The sequence below is a fragment of the Castanea sativa genome, chromosome 9 (genome assembly GCF_040712315.1).
Source record: "Castanea sativa cultivar Marrone di Chiusa Pesio chromosome 9, ASM4071231v1".
NCBI lineage: Eukaryota > Viridiplantae > Streptophyta > Magnoliopsida > Fagales > Fagaceae > Castanea > Castanea sativa.
In genome coordinates, this window is record NC_134021.1 from 42,899,378 (window position 1) to 42,922,122 (window position 22,745).

Here is a 22,745-nt window from a genome sequence, read left to right on the forward strand (position 1 = left end):
ATTATTGGCATGTATTTGATTTTTTTTTTTTGCATTATCATTTTGCGGTTCATGATAATGAAAAAATAAATAAATAATTACTATTGATAATAAGTTGCTAATAATAATAGAAAATAATTATGACACTAATAAAAATAATAACTAAATCAAAAACTATAATAATAATAAGATCATCATAAGTATGAAAAGTCATATATATATATATATATATATATATATATATATATATATTTATAAAATTGATAGTTAAACCTACATTCAGTTTTTTCAAAAGTACAATCTGTTAACAGTTTTTACCAAACACTTTGTTTTAAAAAAAAAAAAAACTCAATATCATTAAACACTTTTTAAAATCGTCAAACACTTTTTTAAAGAAAAAAGTCCAATTCCATTAAACACTTTTTAAAACCGTCAACATTTCAAAAAGCACAATTTTAAAAAGCTGATCGATAATGCAGTTCATTTATTATGGATGCAGGACCTTGAGTTGTTGGATTAGAGTATCCGACACGTTACACGTATATGATAGACTTTGTTGTCCAATAATCATTTAGTTAAGTTTGGCCAAAATAAAAAATGTTGCACACCACCACTTGGATAGAAACTGCTTGATGCCAAAAAGTAAAAGAACAGCTTGGATAGAAATTACTTGAATTTATTTATTTATTTATTTATTTTATAACATGTAATTCTTTTTTTTAAGTGGAGCATAAAATCTTTTATTTTTATTTATATAAATACAAACATACAATAGAATTTAAATTTATGGTGTCCACTCTTAATATACGAGTTAGGTTTTTTTCTTTTTTTTTTTCATAAGTTAGGGATTTAGAGTAAACAACTCGTTTGGATAGTATTTTCGAAGAATCATTTGGTTTGATTGGCTAAAAACAATTAATGATGACAAAAACTATTAATGATGCACCCCAGTCCCCACCACTTGGATAGGTGTGTCGAAGAACTGCTTAAGTAGTAAATTGTTCTCATTTCTCAATTTTACAGAAATTTTTTTGGCTGAATAAAAATATATCTGATTAAAGGGTAAGGCATGGAATAAGATGAATATTTATTTATCTGCTTCCGAAGTCAATTAAAGTCGTTAGCGTTTGGAAAACGACACGTTATTGCGTTAGGCAAGTTTTTGGCAAGTGTTTTTTGTCCCAAATTAAATTAGGCACCTTTTGGGTAGTGGATCAGGACCAGATCCAATTCAAAAACCCATCAAAAAAGCAATAAAGAAGATACTTTAGGCAAGTTTTTGGGTAATTTTTTCAACTATTAGCAGTTTTTCAGTTTTTGGCAATTTTTTTTTAATCTTTTTTGACAATTCTTTAAACAGCTCTTTTTCTTCTTTTAACATGAAACACAAAAGAGAAAATCTTAACAAGCACCGACCCGGGCTTGTTAACATTTCCCAGGAAGCAGCTGTGCAAATACAGTAATTCTTTTATCATTATCCCGAAGTTACCCTTAGTTTTATTTCGAAATCTCAATTTTACCCTTAGTTATTTGACATGGGGATGATGATGTTGCTGCAATATATGTAATGTCTTCCTAAGAATGATAAAGGTATTGTTCTCAAAAAAATAAATAAATAAATAAATAAAGGTTAATTATCTGTAATAACATAAAATAAAATAAATTTTCTTATATTTTACCGTCAAATCTATATATATTCCGTAACTTAACTTCCTCTACCGTTTCTTTATATTAAAAACAACTTTTTCTTTTTTATCAGTAAAGTTTAAATATATCTTTAGTTGTATACAAGATAGAGCCAGAAATTTTAGTTTGAAAGGACCAAGGTGTGATACTGATATATTAATTAAGACATACATATACACAAATTAATTTACTAAGAGAATTTATCATCCTCTACATTTGAATGAGTATATAAAAGTCATATATTTTTATATTAGACATTTATCCAAATATATAGTAAAAAATAACGTTAGTATCTCCTATAAAAAATATGCTTGATGATGATCTTTCATATAATAAAATTCATCTTTTAGCATCTCTATAATGAAATTTTGAAGATTTTCATTTTTAATATAAATTACTAAATTTTCTACCAAAGTGAATAACAAAATTTCAATGAAACCAATGAAATCTTCAAGTTCAAGAATAATTCAAAACTTTAACACATACTAGAGCATAATTTAAAATAAAAATGAAAGTGAGAAAAAATGTATCTTGTCTCTATAACTATTAGACCAATTGGCCTTAAAAAAAGAAATTATCTAAAGCATGTAACAAATTAAACCACATAGTTTAGAAGTAACAAATTAAAACTTTATAGTTTCAGAAGTAAATATTAAATTTTTAGGTTTCAAGAAGTAAGTAATAAATTAAACCCTCAAACACGGTAGGTTGAAGTTTAATTTGTTACTTTATGACATATCGAGGTTAAATTTATTGATTTAGGGTTGCCAAGTTGTGATACTAATATATTGGTTAAGACACACATATATATACACACAAATTAAGAGAATTTATCATCTTCTAAATTTTAATGAGTATATAAAATCGTATATTCTTATATTAGACATGTACAAAAATATATAGTAAAAACTTAACATACTATCTCCTATAAAAAAAATGTTTAATGATGATCTTTCATATAATAAAATTCATCTTTTAGAATCTCCATAATGAAATTTTGAAGATTTTCATTTTTAATATAAATTACTAAATTGTCTACCAAAGTGAATAACAAAATTTTAATGGAACCAATGAAATCTTCAAGTTCAAGAATAATTCAAAACTTTAACACATACTAGAGCATAATTTACAATAAAAAATGAAAGTGAGAAAAAATGGATCTTGTCTTTAGAACTACTAGACCAATTGGCCTTTTTAAAAAAAAAATTATTTAAAGCATGTAACAAATTAAACCACATAGTTTAAAAGTAACAAATTTAAACTTTATAGTTTCAAAAGTAATAAATTAAATTCTTAGGTTTCAAGAAGTAAGTAATAAATTAAACCCTCAACTTATATTAAATCTCAAACACAGTAAATTGAAGTTTAATTTGTCACTTTCTAACATATCAAGGTTAAATTTATTGCTTTTGAAACTAAAATTTAATTTGTTAAACCTTTTTAAGTATATGATTTTAAATATAATTTCTCTTGCTTTTAAGAGCACAATTAAAATGACTCAAAATTTGGGGGGGCCAATCTCAATTTTTACAAGCTACTTTTTTTAAAATGTAAATAATATACATACTATTAAGGGATTTTTTTTTAAAAATTTGGAGGTGCCATGGCCCCCCACTCGTGTGTGGCTCTGTCATTAGTTGTAGCTTAAGACTACAACTTTTCTTATATATTTTTTTATTGGATGTGAATTTTGATAAATCCATAATTGGATTACATTTTTTTCATATATCCTCCAGGTTTGCTAAATTTCCACAAGATTAAAGATTAATAACTAAGTCATCAATCAAATTTTTAAATTTCAAGTTTTTGTAGTTTAAAATTATGAATAAAAAATAAGTTTATGTATCGAATAATAAATAACATCAATTGGCATGAAACTGCATTAAGATCATAGAAAACATGCAATCCAACATGTGTATTAAGTTATTCTATTGTATCTTATTTTCAAATTTGATAACACAAATTTTCTTATGAATTTATAGTTGATAATGGTAAATGAATTTGTAATTATTATTCCCTAATCTGATAACACTAATTTGTTTTTTTATTTATTTATAATTATTATGTAGTACAATTTAAACTTCAATTATTGGAATGTATTTTTCTGTTTCTTTTTTGCATTACCATTTTTGTGTTTCATGATAAATAAAAAAAAGAATTAATTACTATTGATAAGAAGTCATTAATAGTTATAACACTAATAAAAATAATAACTAAGCCAAAAACTATAATAGTTGATAAAGAAAAAAAAAAGTCAAAAACTATAATAAGTATGTGGTTGAACGAGTTTGGCTATTTGGGTGTGTTAGGTACATGCCTAATTGTTTTTTTTTTTTTTTTACAGGATAGAATTCTACTTTAACCTAATCTAAGTATATGTGTGTGAAACTCCCTCATGGAGACTTGAATCCCGGCCCTTACCCCCCACACTCCACAAGTACTTATACTTGTGGAGTGACCATCGCACCAAGGGTGTGCGGTGATCATGTCTAATTGTTACTATGATCATGTTCAAGCAAGATTTTCAAAGAGAGAGAGAGAGATAGGCCTATGTGCAAATTTAATTTATGAATTCAATTTGTGTTTAAAATAAAATAAAATAAACAATTTTAAAGTTGTAATACTAATTCTAGTTCAATTAGTTTATTTTATTTTATTTTTAAAAAATTCAATAATAACAATGAACTCTTTCTTTCTTTTTCTTTATTTTATTTTATTTTATTTTTTATTTTTAATGCGAATGATAACAATGACTTGATTAAAGTTGGAAAAGACTAAGGCAGACCAATGCTTTCTTTTTCTCATATGCTATTATTTTGTAAGGCAAGAGTGGCAGACAGACCAACGCTCCTTCTGACTTTTGATTTTCTTCATTGCATTATTGTTTTTTTTTTTTTTTGGAGTTCATTGTATTATTGTTAAGTGTTAAGAGTATTCTTATCAACAATTGTAAAAATTTTAGCATTTACAATTTCAAAACACTACTTTTACAATTTTAATACTAACTCTAATTCAATTGATTTATTTATATTTTATTTTGAAAAAAATTCAATAATAACAATGAAATCTTTCTTTCTTTTTCTTTATTTATTATTATTTTTTTAATGCTAATGATAACAATGACTTGATTAAAGTTGGAAAAGACTAAGGCAGACCAATGCTTTCTTTTTCTCATATGCTATTATTTTGTAAGGCGAGAGTGGCAGACAGACCAACGCTCCTTCCGACTTTTGATTTTCTTAATTGCATTATTATTTTTATTTTTACTTTTATTTTTATTTTTTTGGAGTTCATTGCATTATTGATTTTTTTTTTTTTGAGAAAGTTTCAACCTATGACGTCCGCTCCTAATGATAGCTCTTTATCATCAGACCAAGACATCAATCAGTTTTTGATGTAGGCGGAGATTGAACCCCAGATCTCTTATACAATCATTAGAGACTTTACCAGTTGAGCTAACTGGAACCCACTTCATTGCATTATTGTTAAGTGTTAAGAGTATTCTCATCAACAATTGTAAAAATTTTAGCATTTACAATTTCAAAACACTACTTTTACAATTTACAACTTCATTTAAATGTTATTTGTTTAATATTTTTATTCATTTTTTTTATTATTTCTCACTCTTCCTAAGAAAAGAAAGCGGCCCGTCCTGAATAAAAAAAATAATATAAGTTTTACAATTTGTGAACAGTGCAATCTCAAATTTGAGATTGCATTGTTCATCAATGTCAAATATTATGGCATTTAAAACACTTGATGAAAGTGGTTTTTTAGAGTTTGGTGTTTCAAATACTAAATATTTGACATTTGACACACTTGATGGGAATGCTCTACACACACACACACAGTTGTCTCAATTCTCTTAGGCTTATGCTTGCAATCACTTTAACATATATATATATATATATATATATCTAAAAGCTTAATCGTAGTATTTATTGTTCCTACGCTCCAGTTGAACCACATCAGCGTCCACGTCATTATTCTATTTCCTTATAATTTTTTATAATTCTTTTTAACATTTACTCATTTTTTAAATATTTACACTTTTTTCCTCCCATACTTTTTTTATTTCCCCACTACCCTTTATTTTAATATCACTCTTCATCTTTCCCTTATTTTATCTATTCTTGTTTACACCATTTTACTATATATTTGTCATTCTCTCTTTCATTTTTTGCAAAATTTTCTGTCACAAAAACAAATGGTCTCTCTCTCTCTCTCTCTCTCTCTCTCTCTCTTGGTTTTTTTTTTTCTTGCATCTTTGCTTTAGGTTAATAAATTTTTGTATTATTTAGAACTCTACTTTTGGTTGACGTGATTTAATTTTGTATGTTAAGTTTTTTTTTTTTTTTGGCTCTCTTGGATTGTTGATCTACTCTAATCGATTATTTTTTAAAAAAAATTAATCCTAATACATTAATTTAGTACAATAACAACCTTCACATCTAATAATTGTTAACTATGTTTTAAAATTAATCTTCTATCATTAAATAAATGTGGAAAATACTCGAATTGAAGGAATTTTTCTACAATTCAAGGAGGAAATATAGCGTGGAAAAAGATTTTTAAAAAATAGAAGGAAAATCAAGTAAATAATATCCTTGGGATGAGAGTCAGATGATCAAGTACTCTAATTTTTTTTCTATAACGTTACACCAATAATATATTTAGTTTTCAATAAACTTAACAAAAAAGTAAATTTTTTCTTTTATATTGTAGGAAACTGTATTCACATGCCTTGCAACAACAAAAATTATTGAAACAAACTTTTGATGGTACTATATAAGATGCGCAAAGTGCAACGAAAAAGTTAAATTTGAAAAATGAGTTTTGGTGCAACCATTGCAAAAATAACTCTGATTTTCCAATTCTAAGGTAAAATATAAATTATCAATTTTACAATCATACAATATATATATATATATATATATATATATAATATTATAAAAATAAGTTACATCTTGATGTAAAAAAAATTAATAGAAAAAATAATTACATGGAGAATAAGCTCATTTCATTTTTTTTTCCCTTTATTTGTTTCCCCATAACCAAAATAAATAAAAGCTCTCTTTAATGCCTTCAACCGTTTAGTTTACCTTATGCGGTACCACCTCCGACTCTCTCACTCTCTCTCTCACAGAGATCAACAGTCAACACTTTCACATATATGTGAAATAAATATATTAAATTTTATAAAAGTAATGGGATGCAATCAACTGTCAACCCTTTCACATGAATGCAAAATAAATATATTAAATATTTTTAAAAGCAATGGGATCAATTACAAGATGAGGGAAAAAAGGGAAAAATAGTTACATGGACATGCTCGGATAAAAAAAATGCACTTTCAAAGTTGAGCCTAAACCTATTGTCTAAAAGATAATTCACCGTGTGTCCGCCGCTAAAAGTCAATTGACATGAATTCGAACGTCGTTTGGTGGCGGTTTTATGCCCGCCGCAATAGACCAAAACCGCCGCTAAAGGGCGTATCTACAGCGGCGGGTTTTTGTACCGCCGCAATAGACATACTGCGTCGCGACAAGGCTGGCGGGTAGAACCGCCGCAATAGCCCCCGCCGCAATAGGTGAAATGTACCTATAGCGGCGGTTTTTGGGGCTTTAGCGGCGGTTTTGGCCCGCCGCAATAGGCCTGTTTTTTTGTAGTGATATGAAAAAAACAAATTGAGCAGAGAAGGCAATAACATTGAGGAAGCCAATTAATTTCTCCATGCAATGTAAGTTGAAAAGTCATAAGCTTTGTTGTATAAAATCACTTTATATCACCAGCCTCTTGAGTATTCAAGATGATAATTGTTGAAGTGGAGCACAAATTGCAAATTACCCTTTAAATCCAGGTTGAACAGTACTCAAGATTGTAAGAGTTTTTGTCTTTGCCTCTCTCCGGTAGGACTACCATTCTTTTACCAAAGTAGACGAGGATTACAATATATGAATTTGTCTTGAACATTAATACATGTACTCTTTTATCAAATTTAATTGTTTTCCTTTCTCCTTTTAAGGTTTTTTTTTTTTGGAGAAAGATTCACCTTTTAAGTTATACTATTAAAATATGAACATTTTTTTTATGAAAATTAAAATATGAACATTGATAGTTTTAGTGACATGTAATGCATATTGTGATATTGAAATGGGTGTTTTTTATGAGCCTCCAAGAATTGGCCCTACGCTATGGGAATAGGCAAATGCCCAACAAATATAAATGCAAATGCAAAAGATTGGTGTCTCTTTATTTTTGTTAGCAATGCACTTTCTTAATTTATTGTTTGAATTTTCAATATTTATAGTTTAAACATTAAGGTCGTATGGTGATTTGCTCATCACGTGTTTGATGTTTCTTGCAATCCTATTCCCTTACAAATTCTAGGAAACTGTCCCCCCAATTAAGCCAGAGACAGCATAGTTGCACACATATAAGGTGAAAGTGGATCTCATTGCTTTAAGCCACAATAAGGAAAGTAACGGGAACCATTCAATAGAATTTGATATAAAATTGTGCAGATGCATTGCAGAATCAAATTGATCCAATGAGAACTAAAATTCCTTTTTTTTTTTTTTTTTTTAGCATAGCCAAAATGAAGTCCCAGATAAGTCTATTATTTGCTTTCTACACACCAACTTTATAGGCTGCAAACCAAATTTTCCACCTCCTAGTATTTCTAATTTTCTCAAACAAGTCATGTGCTAACAAAGATTATCAGAAATTAGTCTCCCTTTAACAAAAGCATGGTAGTTAACAACAACTAAATAGTAGTCCCCACAAGTCATGGGTAAGAACTTGAAGATCTTGATTGAAAGTTAACAATTAACTGGAAGATAAGAGAGAATGTATGTGTGTGCGCACGAGTGCATGCACTTGTGCATCCATGAATTCATGAAATGGTATGGCATACCATCTCATACAGTTAATAGAATCATGAAACAATAAAGTGTGAATAAGAGTAATGACATTGCGAATGGAAAGTGTTAATCGTCATGGCAAAGTTTGGCCTCTAGACAGAGAGTGAGTTCAGAATCTAAACTATAGGGCACTTGTATATGTAAACTAAAACAAAATTAAAAGAGAATACCAATCAGTCTATTTGATATAAAGCACTAAGATGCATATTGGAAGTGATAGCACATTCAAATGTGCACATATTCACACATTCACAACTCTTGATTTGACTTCCACATGTCATATCAATGTAAAGAACTAAAGATTTATAGGAAAAAAGATAAAACAAAGAAGGAAAATTCTAACATCAAAATGAAGGACAGAAAGTCCCTTAATATTGTTGAGGAAATAATCATTCTTTTATGACGAGCTTGATCAAATGATTAAGCAAGAGGCACAACTCTATTGATCCTCACACAGAATAATCTTCCAAAATGAGAACCACGTGTTCAAACAGGTTACATCATCAGCATGTAGGCATATAGGTGGAAGCGTAGGTTTTTTCTTTTGCTCCTTAGCAACTATAGTAGATCTATTACAGTTTCAAACCAATTCAACCAATTATTAGTAGAAATCAAATGAAAATAAATTACCTGCCACTAGCGACAAAACTTGTACATCCACCACACAGCCTTGTCTCGATTCTCTTAGGCTTATGCTTGCAATCACTTTAATTCCCTACTTCGTCAAAAGCCTATGTTCTTGCAACTAAAAGACTAAAACCAACTAATGCAGTTTTTAATTACCAATATTATTTTTAACAAAGACTAGAATTCCCACATTCAAACTCACTAAATTGGGGGCCTCTCCCCTATTTCTTAGGAGCTGTACAGATGTATAGTCCCAAAAGAAAGCCATGTGAGTCTTTGTCTTCCTTTCATGTGCATAGAATGTGGTCTTGAATTCAATGTTTCAATTAAGGTCTGCAAGATCAATCATCAATTCCATTAATTTTATCTCTTAAAACTTTTTTAATAGGTGTTTTATCTCTTAAAACTTGTTATCATTGTAGGATATCCACACACACAAAAAAAATCACATTTTAAGTATGACACATTCAGGGGAAAAAAAATTAAAGAACAAATGCAACTATTTAAAATGAATCCTGACATAACCCTTATTAGATGGTAATATGTAATATGCAATTGTTGCCCCCACCCCCCTTTTCTTCCTTGTCCTTCTAACTTTTTATCAATACAGACTTTCAGACCTCTTTAGACAGGTATAACAAAAATCTGGTTGTCTGAGGAAAAAGACATTTAACACAACTGAGCAGTATATCCACGCTTACACACACTACAATGGCAAGCATCTTCATTGCAATGCAAGCATGGCAGGCAAAATTATATACTTAATCATTTCAGTAAATACACTGAAACCAAACTGCGAATCATTGAAAAATACTAATATAACAATGGTGTAGCCACGAAAGGAGTTTAACATAAAACTACTTCAAGCCATATTGACATAATAAGCTAATTCAGTAGTAAGAAACTATACAACATCAAAGAGCTTTGTTGTCTTTTGTTTTGCTGAATTAATGTCTGTTACTCATTTAGAGCTCATCAATAACCATGATTGCATGAGGTCCTACAAGAATTTAAGAACTATAAGTGCATTATTATATAAGTAATAAATGATTGACAAAAATGCAAAACCTATGATGCACGGACACGGACACGGACACTCCGATACGGCAATTTTTGAAAAATAAGGACACGACACGGCATGGACACGGCAATTAAATAATTAATTAAAATTTATATTTAGGCATTTTTTTTAAAATATTTTTAGACATAAAATACATTTATGTCTAAAAATTAAATTATGTAACAACTACAAATAAGCAAATTAATACCCAAAGTAATACAATAATATACACGGTCACACACGGTCAGTAATACAGTAATTCAACTTTAATAAATAAATTAAACTTATGGCAGTAACAACTAACAAGTAACAATATGGCAAATAATGTAACATAATCACAATATCCCACTCTCACGGTCACTGTGTGACCGTGAGAGTGGGTTTAAAAAAAAAAAAAAGTGATAAGTTAAGTTAAATAAACTACCCATCTCATTCACCCAACCAGCCAAAGAAGTCAAAAATCTGAAAGAGCACAGCAAAAAAAAAAAAAAAAAAAAAAAAAAAGAGAGAAGCGTCGGACCTGACTTGTCTACGCCGAGAGAGAGATCGGAAGGGACAGGCGGACAGGGATGGCGTCGACGTATGGAGCTCGCCGATCGGGCCGATTTAGCTCCGGCGAGAGACAGGTCAGCGGCGGAGATCAGAGGAAGGGTCGGTGGTTCTTAACTGAGAAGTGAGAGGCTGAGAGCTTGTGGGTTTCAGGGCAAATGACTGAATGAAGTTGTGGGTTTCATCATTTTGTTTTAGGTATATCATGAGGTCAACGGTGGGGGTAAGTCCATATTTCAAAAATCTGTGATTTTCCTCTCTTTTTTTTTTTTTCACTGCTGGCGTGTCGGACTATCGGAGCCGCGTTGGCGCCGTGTCAGAGCCGCGTCGGCGCCGTGTCGGCTCCGTGTCGGAAAAACGAAAAAAAAAAAGGGGGACACTTCTCGGACACCGGAGTCCGGCAAATCGTGGCGGTTCCGGTGTCGACACGTGTCGGACACCGACACGTCGCCAAAAACGGCGTGTCGGTGCAACCCAGCGCAAAACTGACCCTCTAACTTTCAACGTTTTTCATTTCAGTCCGCTAATTTTAACTTTTGTTATTTCAGTTCTCTAACTTTCAATTTTGGCAATCTAGGCTTACGTTAAAACTCAGTTAAGATTACCGTTAAACTCACTGAGAAATTACCGTTTTACCCTTCTTTTAAGGAAAAAAATTTCACAAAATATTTAGATACACACTCGTACACAGAAAAAAATAAATCCCAAAACTCATTTCCAAGGAAATGGACGGAGATGAAGAACCACCGTTACTCTCTCTATCACCGCATCTTTCATCTTCATCTTCTTCATCACTTCTCAAAGATATCTCAAATTACAAAACCCCAAAACGCCCCTCCCAAGTCCCAAATTTTCACTCCCCATCGTGCCATCAATTCTTCACCGCCTCCAAACAAACTCCGTGTCCCCCTTCGCCGTTCTGCCACCCCCTCCCTTCTCTCGCTCCGCCTTCAACCCGCTGCCTCAAGTCCACCGCCCGGAGGCTTAGAGCCTTCGAGCTCAAGCAGTCCAAGTCATCTCGAAAAGCGCAAATCCAGAAGCAAAACTCCATCAAATCCCTCGATGAGGTGTTCGAAGACGGCGCCATTTGAGCCCCACCCATCTATTATTTGGGGACGAAGGAGGGAGTTGACGTGGTCCGGCAGGAAGTCAACAAAAGGTGACTTGGTGTTGTAGATGCGGTTGAGGATTGTCTGTCAGACGAGGTCGGAGGGGACTGGGTTGGAACAGTGAGTGCTGCTGACTCGGAAGTCATCAAGTTTGAGGTCTTTGTTGTTTTTTTTTTCTTTACAGATTTTTCCTTTTTTCTTTTAATTCCGAAATTTATATAAAAAAAGAGTAAAACGGTTATTTCTCAGTGAGTTTAACGGTAATTTTAACTGAGTTTTAACAGTAGCCTAGATTGACAAAAATTGAAAGTTAGAGGACTGAAATGACAAAACTTAAAGTTAGATAACTGAAATGACAAACGTTGAAAGTTATTAGGTCAGCTTTACGTTTTTGCCTAAATGATTATATTAAAGAAATTTTGAAATGAGGACAAACAATTCTAAGTATACATGCTATGCACTAACCTATCATCTCAATATGAGACCACAACCTTGATAAGCTATTTATCCTGAAGATAAAGCCATTAAGGTAATCAATACGCAAGTATGATCAACTTAATTCAAGTATACATAAAGAACAAAATCATAAATCATAAAAAGAATAAATAAAAACATGAGAAGCATACTACCGATTTTCTGTTTTTCCTCAGTATGTAACTACACCTTTGGTGGCTTTCTCAAGCAAAACTAGACTTTCAACATAAGAACCACAAAAAGTATCGAAATTTCCAAGATCCTTAATATTTTGGCTATTTGGATTCCACGAGAGGAACCCTCCTCCATAATTTAGCATCCCTCCTCCATAATTTAGCAATATAACCTCACCGTTCCTCCAATAGCCCAATGGTAAAGGATCATACATTCCCAATTTCGGACATTGATACGAAAATTTTGTCCACGAAGATGCAACACCATACTCTTTCATCACCCAAAAATCCCAAATATTCCTCAGACCACTCGCTGCATTAAATTGAAACCCAGCAATGGAATTTCCATATACGGAAACTCTCCACACCGTCATCACTGAATAACTTGGAAGTTCTGGCAGCTTAATTTGGCGGAAGACTTCGTCCCCCAAATCAAACACCAAAACAAACCGTATCATAAGCGAAAGAAATCCAATGCAGTGCCCCATTGGCAAATGCCGGTGGCCCAAAACTAATTATAGCGCATATAGGAGGCAGAGAAGCAAAAGCACTAAGCATTCTTCATTCACCAGTGGACAGTGAATAAACATCAACCTCCGGTCGAGACTTTCCATACTCGGAAGGACTACGCAGTATGGAGAGAATCCTGACCACTTTATAATCATTAGATTTTGGATCAAATCCAAACCCAAAAGACGAGTGGGACAAATCGCGTGAATCGAAGGTGATGTGGGGAATAGGTAATTGTAGAACCTTTCCCACACAAGGGTTCCAGAGAAATAATTCGTTACCGAAATAGTGTAAATCATCTGAAAGGCAGAGCAGGCCATTACAAGTACCAACGACATTGTGATGGGGGTGCTGAAGGTGTGGACCATGGAAAGGGGAATCAAAACTGGTGTATTCAGTGAAATCAAGATCGCCTTCTTTATGCAATGTGTAGACTTCTCTGTCATTCTGTGAGAGCCTTAAGAAGAGGAGGTTTTGGTTTTTGTTGTGGGAGTGGTGGAGATGGGTGGAAATGAAAGTAGGGTTTTGGATTAGGGATTTCCAGGTTTTAGAGACAGGGGTACAGATGATAATGGATTTGATAGGTAGGAAAGTGAAAATATGGGTAAGAATCTCATCAGGTAAATATCCCCATCGAATTGACTTCTTGCTGTCTGACATTGCCACCGATTTCAAAGAGAGAAATCTGAGAACCAACGAAGGCAAGAGGGGCGAAGCTTGCGCTCTTGTGGAGTGGAGGAAAATTTGGGCCTTTCGAGTGAATGAAAATTTGGGTCTTAAGTCTTTACTCAAAAAGACGGGATAGGATTAAAAATTAAAATTATTTAACTTTTTTACTTATTTTTGTTATTATTTATGGACTTTATTTCACTTTTTTTGCATTATTTATGAGTTTTACTGTATTATTTCAACTAACTTTTATCTTTATCTACAGTACTTCTAGCAATAATTTTTTAGTTTCAGCAAAATAATCGATATCCAAACACGCTCTAAAAGTTTAATTTTTTTTTTTTTGGGAAAAAAATTCATTCTAAACCTATTTTTTTTGGGGGGAAAAAATTCATTTTAACATGAGTTTTGGCTCCAAATTAGAAACTTAATTTATTTTACTATTTAATTTATTTTTACTACTATTTACAGGTTTCACTGCACTTTTTGGTACTATTTATGGACTTTATTATACTATTTTAGCTAAATTCTACATTTATTTACAATACTTTCAGCAAAAAATTTTCAATTTTAGCAAAATAAGCAAATCTCAAACATTGTGTGCGTTTAGATACCATTTATTTTGCTGAAAACTAAAAACAATAAAAAATCATTTTCCAGTTACTGTTCACTTTTAAAATTGCCGTTCATAAGCCTAAATGCATTGTTCATGTCCCATGAATAATGCACCAAGCTCTAGAATAAAAAATAAAATAAAAAAGCAACCAAAAACGTGTCTGTGTGAAAACGCAGCAATCCAAACAAAGCTATACCCTATGATATTGGCTTCTGGTAATTGTTTTTTATCATCAGATCAAAAACATCAATTAATTTTTTTGGTGAAAACGATGATTGAAAAGGGACTTTATTATCCATAAACTACTTAAACCAACAAATATTTAACCTCTATGTTTTATTAATGCTGACTTTTTTATTGCATTCAACCAACTTTTTTTTAAGAGTTGAGCAATTTTAAATTAAAGCCTTAATATTTGTTTATTAGCTTTTGCTACTTTTTAATGCAGCACTCATTGACATATTCCTTAAAGAGGTCAGATAGATCTTTTGATAGAATATTTTAACCATGTTGTGTACTATGTATAATAACAATATAAAAATTCTAAATATAATTACTTATCATAATGTAAATATGTTAATACAAAATTCCTTTCTTAATCAAGTTTTAAAATACAAGAAAAATGATAATAACAAGATTATTCAAGTATCTCATAAATACAAATCATGAATGACTTTTGGATTGAATGGCATATTGGTCTTCTCATGTGGATGAATTTGAGTTTGAAGCCAATTAGAGCACAGTCCTCCTTTTCTACAATGATCATTACAAATCACATTTTCTTTGGTTGGTTAGGGTGTTGTTGGTTTGCAATTTATCATGATTGGAGAGAAAAGAATACTCAATTGAAGAGCTTTTTTCAAGGGGTGGAAGAAACTATATTCAATTGAAGAAATGATTATTAACAAAGTAATTGGATTTCCATAAGATTAAAGTCAAATACCTACAACCACTAAGGTTTTTTCACTTAATGGTAAATTCTTCCATATGGTTTAATTAAGGTTAATATCCTAAATTTGAAACTAACTAAATTATTTTCAAAGATAACATACCACAATTCCAATAACCGGATCCTCACTTATTGGAGTTGTAAAGAATTCATTCTAATTCCACACACTAGAGCAAGCCAAATTGCTCTTGCAATTAGACAAGAGAAAAACAAATGATTTACAATTTCCTTATATTCAGCAAACAAATTGCTCTTGCAATTAGTAAATGAATTTTTCTTGATTCCTACAATATCCCCAAAAAAAAAATTTTTGAATTTTTTTAACAATATCTTTACAGATTGCAACAGGCACTTCAAAGCACAAAAAAGTGTAAAAGAGGCACTCAGCTCATAATATGTGTGGGTCAAAAATCTTTGTATGTAATAACAAAGATTAGATCATCACAATTAATAATATAGTATAGGCTAAAAAGTAAAAACTAATACAATGATAAGATCTAAAGAGAAAGTATGCATTGACTTTTCTTCCTCAGGTTGGTCGATAAAAAATGGTTTGAGTACAATATTCCATACTTTTTCTCTTTTGAACTTCACAGTATGGAGAGAATCCTGACTACCTTATAATCATTAGATTTTGGATCAAACCCAAACCCAAAAGAGGCGTGAGACAAACCACGTGAATCGAAGGTGACATTGGGAGAAGGAAGTTGTAGAAACTTTCTCACACAAGGGTTCCAGAGGAAGAATTCGTTAGCGTCGGAAAAGCAGAGCAGGCCATTACAAGTACCAACAACATTGTATGTTATGTGATGGGGCTGAAGGTGTAGAGCATGGAAAGGGGAATCAAAGCTGGTGTATTCAGGATCGTCGTCGTCGTCATGCAATGCATAATGATGATGAAGTATTACCCCTAAACAATAAGGTTTAAAGTAAAAATTCCCTCCCATTTCTTTTGAAAAATGATATTGACAAAAAATTTCAACTATCTTTCATCACAAACTGCTTGTGACTTTTGGATTAAATGGAATAATCCATTGGCCACTTTTAGTCATTTAGTGGCATATCGAGCATCTTAAGTGGATGAATTTGAGTTCGAAGTCAATTGGAGCTAGTACTCTTTTATAATAATAATAATAATGATAATAATAATTACAAATCACATTTTCTTTGGTTGGTTACATTGCTACAGGTTTGCAATTTACGCTCTGTTTGTTTTGACGTAAAAATTTTTTAGAAAAATATTTTCTTATTTTACTGTGTTTGTTTTGCAGTAAAATATTTAGTCAAAAGTAAAATATTTTCAGTCAATCAAATCAACTAGAAAAATTTATGTAAAATATTTTACACTTAAAATTTTGGTAAAACATTTTATATTTTCTTTCAAGCTCTCACCCTGATGCTCCATCAGACCTCACTCCTTAGTCCCTCTCATGCTCTCTCCCTTCTCACTCTCAAGTTCTCCCTCTCTACTCTCAAGTTCTCCCTCCCACAAACCAAAGGCACCAAGCCACTCTCAGTTTTGTCGCGCCACTCATCTCTGGTAGCTCTCATCGCCAGCTCCACCTCTGCCATCTTCGCCTGACAAGCCTCCACACCTCCACCCATCGAATTTGGTTCAACCACTCAAACCCACAAATTTTTTTTTGATCTGACCATACACCAGCTCTTACTCCACCAATTCTCTTACCACCATCACACCTGCTCTACCTCCACCTTCATCAACTCACCCACTGGTTGTTAGATCTAGTTTTTTTTTTTTTTTACCACTACATGGGTTTATTGATTTGGGCATTTTGGCTGGTTTTATGGGTTGTGGTGGGTGGCTGGGTATTTGAGTTGCAGTGGGTGGCTGAGATGTTTGTAGGTTCGCTGATGGCTGCGTTTTTGGGTGGCTAAGATGTTTGTAGGTCCACTGATGGCTGAATTTTTGGGTGGCTAGAATGGTTTATGGGCCATGGTGAGGATTGGGTTTGTGGGTTACAGTGGGTGGTTGGCCGGCTTTGGCCTCTCTTTTTTTGTTTTTCATTCTCCAATTTGTGTATTTGAGTGGTCAGTGGAGTGTCGGGGTGGTGGTGGGTAGGTTTGTGCCGATCTAGTGGTGATTTGGGTGGTGGTTTGGTTTTGTGAGATTTTTTTTTTTTTTGAGCTAAAACGATAGAAAGTCTTTATTTAACTGAAGAAATTGCATGCATAACTAGTAACTAACAACTACATGGAGTGGTGTCCCCAGAGAAAGCACCAAAATGCAATGGAAAACCCAACCCCAGAAACATTATACTCAGCCCATTCAAACCTATGTAGCCATTAGTTGTTGATATTCCTCCAAAAAAAACCACTGACACCCTCAAGGATTGTCTACAGGTGGACCTGGACTTGCTTAAAATTGTTTGGTGAGATTGTTAAAATTCTTTTAAATTATACATTTTTTTTTTCCATTTTCAGGAATACAAACCAAACACAGTAAAATGAAAATATTTTCAGTAAAATATTTTACATGTAAAATATTTTACCTTTGCAATATTTTACATCAAAACAAATAGAGCGTAATCATTGGAGAGAGAAAAATACTCAATTGAAGATTAGAGACATGTTGTGGCATAAACTATATGACTCTTAAGAATAAAGAAATTGGATTATAGAGTGAGATACCTACAACCACCAAATTTTTTCATATAGCTTTTTAAGGTTAACATCCTGAATTTGAAATTAACTATACTATTTTCAAGGAAATAACAGCCATTGCAATAACCAGACCCTCACTTATTAGGATAGCAAAAAATCTATTATGGCTTATAAAAAAAAAATCCTTTCTATTTTTGAAAATGAAAAAAATAAAAATCCATTCTAATACTACACTAACAGAAACTAATTGTCTAAAAAGAAAATTGCTCTTGCAATTAGACGAGAAAAAACAAATGATCCACACTATCCTCATGTTCACCACACATCACACATGAATTAGAAATAACAAATGTCATTTAATTAGCTATGACCTTACAGACAAATCATTTTTAACTAGTACCTTGAACAAAAATAATGTGTTATAATCCTAGTATCCCACATGGATTAAGTATAAGCTTAATCATGTGTTTATAAGCTCTTAGATACCATCTCCTTACAAGCCAGTTTTCAAGGGTAAGTTCTACCTATGAGTTTGTAAGATTTGGTATCAGAATCAACCACCAACCTGAGTAATTAGGCGTAGCTCATTGAGTATGGACGTGGAGTCAGTATGTCCTACATGAATTAATTATAAGCTTTAACCATGTGTGGATTAAGTATAAGCTTAATCATGTGTTTATAAGCTCTTGAATATCATCTCCTTACAAGCTCGTTTTCAAGGGTAAAATCTACCCATGAGATTGTAACATTTGGTATCAGAATCAACCACCACCCTGAGTAATTGGGCATAGCTTATTGAGTATGGACGTGGAGTCAGTATGTCCTACATGAATTAAGTATAAGTATAAGCTTAATCATGTGTTTATAAGCTCTTGGATACCATCTCCTTACAAGCCAATTTTAAAGGGTAAGTTCTACCCATGAGTTTGTAACATTTGGTATCAGAATCAACCACCACCCTGAGTAATTGGGCGTAGCTCATTAAGTATCGACGTGGGGTCAGTATGTCCTACATGAATTAAGTATAAACTTTAACCATGTGTTTATAAGCTCTTAAGCACTCTCTCCTTGCAAGGCGGTTTTCAAAGATGAGTTCTATCTATGAGTTTGTAACATTAATGCAATCATCTAGGGTTGCAATCCTTATTCCCTTACAAATACTTTGAAGTTGTCCCTCCAATAAAGCCAAAGACAACATAGTTGCACACGTATAAGGTGAAAGTGGATCCCCCTGCCTCAAGCTACATTAAGGAAAAGAATTTCAATTGGGAACCATTCAATAGAATCTAATATGAAACTGTGCAGATGCATTGCTTAATCAAATTGATCCAATGAAGACTAAAATTTATTGTTTTTAGCATAGCCAAAATGAAGTCCCAGTTATGTCTATCATATGCTCTCTTCATATCAACTTTATAGGCTACAAACCAAGTTTTCCACCTCCTAGTATTTTTAATTTTCTCAAACAACTTATGTTCTAACAAAGATTATCAGAAATCAGTCTCCCCTTAACAAAAGCATGGTAGGTAACAACAACACAATAGTAGTCCCCACACGTCATGGGCATGAGCTAGAATCTTGAGAATGCTAGCTTTTAGCTGGAAGATAAGAGAGCATGTGTCTGCGTGCATGTGCATCCGTCGTATACAGCTAATAGAAATAATTGAAACAATAAAGTGTGAATAATAGTAATAACACTGAACAGAAAGTGTAAATTGTCACAGCAATGTTTGGCCTCTAGACAGAGAGTGAGTTTGGAATCTAAACGGTAGGGCACTTGTATATGTCAACTAAAAAAAATTAAAGGAAAATAGCAATCAGTCTATTTAATAAAAAGCACTAAGATGCAAATCGGAAGTGATAGCACATACAAATGTGCACAGACCCACGAATTCACAACGCTTGGTTTGACTTCCACATTTCATATTAATGTATAGAACTAAAGATTTATAAGAAAAAAATAAAACAAAGAAGGAAAATTCTAACATCAAAAAGGACAAAAACTCCCTTTATATTGTTGAGGAAATAGTCATTCTTTTATGACAAGCTTGCTCAAATGATTTAGGAAGAGGCACAACTCTATTGATCCTTACACAGCATAATCTTCTAAAATGAGAACCAAGTGTTCAAATAGATTGTCATTAGCATGTACGCAAATAGGTGAAGTATAAGTTTTTTCTTTCAATTATAGTAGATCTATTGCAGTTCCAAAGCAATTCAACCAATTATCAGCAGACATCAAATTATCAATACTAAACAAAGAGGACAATAAACTCGAGAGTAGAAACATACAACTACACAAGAACAGGGAAAGTTCACAAGCGAAATCTTGGTTTTGTAGAGGCCTTCCTCCTTCAAAGAAAGGTTCTGAATTACAAAACAAGCTATCCATTTAACTAAAAGGTTAAGCTCAAAATACAAATGGAAGACAAAGATTCAATTCACTGGTTAGCACAGAAAAAAAATGAAATACATACTCATGGAGCTCCTCTTCCCTAGAGATGATGAGATAGGCTATGGAAAGGTATGCAATAACAAAAACTGGGCCACTGTAAACCATGAATACTTCATGCTGTTTGAAACACCAGTGGCCACCAAGCAGATAAGAATCATGTTGGGGAGGGGGGGGCAGAGGGTGGGATAATGGAGAAGAACAAGTTATTCAAAGTACCAACCTGTAATCCCAAAAACAGTTCCACTGCTCAATTTAGTCCATTTCTCAAAACTTCATTGACAAACTGTGCTGGGAAGAGGAAAATAGAGGAAACCATGCGAGGAAAATAGCCGTATTACAAACTTAAGAGTCTACTTGGCCCATAACACAAAGAGATGTGTTTTCTTCACACTATCAGCAGCTCTCCTGAAAAGAAGAGGCTTTTCAACAGAATTTTCATCCATGGCCAGAAAATTCTATCTGTATTTTGTTTTCCCCAATATCTTCAGGTAAACTCAATTTCCCATAAATCCCAAATGGGCAAAAGTTGCATATAAACAGAAAGAGTAGGAAAAAAGACAACTTGTGTGGAACCCATTAGAGCATATGAACCAACCACGCACATTTGAGAAATGAGAATCTTGTCAATTGTGTAAAACACACATTCTGCCATCTGCACCACTATTGTTTTTGTTAATGTCATCTGAACAATTTATTTTGCTCCAACCAAAATTATCAAAGACCAGAACTAGAAAACATAAGTTACATAACATAACAGTGATAAAAGAAAAATAGAAACCATCCAGATAACTATATTGGTGTTACTCACAAGGAGACAACAACATTACAGGTTGTAGTCATCGTCATCAAGAGTAAAAGGTCAAATGAAGTGGTTCAATTCACAGTACGTCCATTAACCATTCACTCCCCATTACTAATACTGAAATGATGTGATTAACAAACAAATATTTACCACTCCCTCTTCCACCACCAATAAAAAATAAATTAAATTAAATTTTTTTTTAAAAAAACCTCCATATACTAACACAATATGATATGAATTGTGTTACAGGAACAAGGTCTGGAGCGGGGGAAAAAAACTTATATACGCTTACAAATGTTACAACCAAGGTAAAGAGAATAGGCTTAATCCCACTCCCACGTCCAATAAGGAGTGAAAATGCATGTAATTTTGCAAGTACCTAATTAGTAATAAAAGTTACAGGCTGGACACTCCTTTCAATAATTAAGGCTTATATGTTTTATTCTCTCACTTCCATCTAACTATAATAAGAAACAAGAATTTTACCCAAAAAAGAAACAAAAGAAAAAAAGAAACAAGCTTCCTTGTGAGACAAAGACAGAACTAAAGCTTGAAGCTTCAATTAAAATGCCTTAATTTACAAGTAATTGACTTAATATCTGAACAGTTACTAAAAGAAACATGATACAGAAGGAGAAAGCAAATTGCTGGCAAGAATGTTTTTTTGGGCTTAGGACAGGTGAAGGATTTACATACTCATGCAACATGTCAACATATGATTTAATGCATTAGAATCATAAATCTTTCCATATGGAATATGTATCAGTCATTAAAATTTCAACTTGTCTTTTCAAATTTGCATCACATAAAATAATTTCTAAATCCGAAAATAAAATCTGATTTTTCTTCATTGCACAATGTTGCCATTTAATCAATCATACTGTTAACACAAACGGTAAAATAAAGCCATGTGCGCACACACACATGCACACAGCCTTGTCTCGATTTTATCAGGCATACGCTTGCAACCACTTTAACTCCCTATTTGGTCAAAAGCCTATGCTCTTGCAACTAAAAGACACCATCTAATGCAATTTCAAGTTACCATTGTTATTTTTAACAAGGAAAGGAAATCCCACATTTGAACTCACTCAGTTGGGGGCCTCTCCCCTGTTTCTAAGGAACTGTACTGATGTATAGCCCCAAAAGAAAGCCTTCTGAATCTATGTCTTCCTTTCATGTGCATAGGATCTGGTCTTTAATTCAATGTTTCGAATAAGTTCTGTATGATTGATCATCAATTCCATTTCGTTTTATCTCTTAAAACATGTTATCATTGTAGGATATAAAAAAAAAATCACATTTTATGTAAGACACACGAACAGAAAAATAAAATTAAGAACAAATGCTACTATTTAAAACGTATCTCAACAAGACTCTTATTAGATGGGTGATATGTAATATGCAATAGTCACCAACACCCCCCCCCCCCTCTCTCTCCCTTTAACTTCTTATCAACAGAGACTTTTAGACCCATTAGACAGGTATAACAAAAATCTAGTAGACAGAGCAAAAAGACATTTAACACAACTGAGCAGTATA

General features: G+C 32.5%; 1 pseudogene; it reads right to left on the reverse strand.

Moving 5' to 3' along the window:
- Positions 1–8,762: 8,762 nt before the first annotated feature.
- On the reverse strand, positions 8,763–13,833 carry LOC142610917 (F-box protein At3g07870-like; annotated as a pseudogene).
- Between the last annotated feature and the right edge of the window lie 8,912 nt (positions 13,834–22,745).